The sequence below is a fragment of the Aptenodytes forsteri genome, unplaced genomic scaffold (assembly GCF_000699145.1).
Source record: "Aptenodytes forsteri isolate BGI_AS27 unplaced genomic scaffold, ASM69914v1 Scaffold159, whole genome shotgun sequence".
Classification (NCBI taxonomy): Eukaryota; Metazoa; Chordata; class Aves; order Sphenisciformes; family Spheniscidae; genus Aptenodytes; species Aptenodytes forsteri.
In genome coordinates, this window is record NW_008794747.1 from 3,028,824 (window position 1) to 3,031,023 (window position 2,200).

Consider the following 2,200-nt stretch of genomic DNA (forward strand, 5'->3'; position numbering starts at 1 on the left):
CGGGTCCGGCAGCCCGCCAGGCCTCGGCGCCTCGCAGCTTCTGTGCTAGGAGCCCCTAGGGCCAGGCCGCCCTGAAGGCGGGTGGCATCAAGACACCTCGGGCATCTTGGGGTCCTGTGAACTTAACACAGAAAGTGCACCAGTGTTAGTTTATGTATTGACAGATTACATAAAATAAGTCTAGATCGGGCTGAAAGTTTGAACTCTCTTACTCTCAGGATGCATCTGTACACCCATCCTGGGCGTAAAGATGTTTGTGGAGTTTGTTTTCATTTTAACCACGAATAATACTGCAGGATCTGGTAACGTGTCAGAGTGGTTGTCGTAGGTAACCTTGTTTATTGGTTTAATTCTGAGACAGATCAATTATTTTCATATAAAGGTCTGTTTAGCTACCCTGAGAGACGTACTGACAAAACTCCTTACTGGAGAGACCATAAACACCTTACAAGGTGTTTGAAGAAAAATGAGTTTTCACTTACATAATTTTACATGTATTGGCAAGAAGAAAGCATGTAGATTAATCTAGTTATGCCAACAAACCTTTGAAATAGAGGTCTCTCCCTAATCTACAAACCTGATAGAAGAGAACTCAGTGTGAGGTATTCTTGTGTAGATGTTATGTAGATGGCTGTGAAGGGAGTTCAGACAACTCCTTGCAGTTGAGGCAAGGTATGAGTGTCTAGTCCTCAAGTCTCAGTTGGTAATCAGTAATTAAAAAAACCCCAACATCCAGTGCTGAATCACTTTTAAGTCGGTGCCGTTTTTTGTACAGTTAATCTTACTCCCATCATGCCAAAGGCAAAGAAATTGCAGCTATCACTCAAGCCAAGACAAGTTGTAATTAGTACAGAGGATATCATTAATTGTTAAGTATAGTTTGCTGTCAGTGTCTAGGCTAATTCAAGTCTTCCCATCCTTTATGTAGTACGTTTTGGTTTTACACTGCAAAAGGATACAAAGAGAATTCAGTCTGTAAATTTAGATAAAATCTGTGATCCTGGTGTAATAGAAGATTGATTACAGCTGTGTGAGCAAAACTTGGATAAAATCTCTTATTTTGTCACTTTGTAATTACAAAATTGAAAAGAGTTTGAACTGCTTTCCATTTCTGTCTTCTACAGCATGCTTTGTTTAATAAGCTATAGGAAAGCACAGAGAAGAGTGCAAGTGACAGAAGAGAACAGTCCCTTCTCCAGGTTTTTAAAGCTATTGGGTTTGCCTCTTTTCTTTTGGAGAGAGGGAGGAAGAACCTCCTGAAGATGATTTGTGCTTGAAGTCGTTGTGCAGCTAATTTTATTGCTATAGATTTATGAAGTATCGTCTAAGATAATTTTTTTCTATTGTGCATTCCTAGCATGGTTGGAGTGCCATGCAGTGGGTGTGGTAGCATGCTTAAGGAGTCAGGGCAAATACATTTCAAGTCACTGGAACCAACCTAATAAAAAGTATTAATCACTGGCTTGCTTTCATCACAAGGAGCTGATGTATGAGGAAGGAATGTGATAAACAGTTTGATTTCAGATAAAGGTAGAGAGAGAGGCAGGCTTTTTGTACTGGTTGTAACACAAGTTTATAGAGCTATTTTAGTCACAAGTTCTGTAAAACCCGTGATTCAGACTTGATCAAGCTATTCATGGCATGTTCAGTTTCAGCTTCTGTGAAGTTGAAAGACAGGTTGGGTTTCCTGGACAGTTGGGGAAGTTTTTTGGGGGGCCTTCTTTTTCTTTGTTTGTTTTGATGTAGAAATTCGATCACTACCATGGAGTGTAGTGAGATCCTACCGTAACGCTTCTTTCCCATCTCAAGACTTCCCACTTTTTAAGTGGAATGGTATTCCGTACAGTCCTCCTGGGAGTTGAAAGAATACTTCCAAGAATAAAGCATAGAAAATGTCTGCCAGTGTATGTTGACTGGTATTGATGACCTACCTTAACTTTTATTGTATAATTCAGGGCTTATGCTGTTTTTATATTTAACATAAACTATTTTTTGTTTACACTGTCAGTGCTAGCTCAGAAGAGTGATCTTTAGATTCAGTAGATTGTAATCTGATCTTGTATTGGAGTTGATGAGAGGTTAGGTTTTTTTTGATGGGAAGAGAAAAATAAAAGGGGAAAAGAGAAGCTTTATTTAAAAAACGGTAATAAGGTCATACCACAGATTCTCCTGCTTTCTTAAAAAAAAAAAAATCTGTACT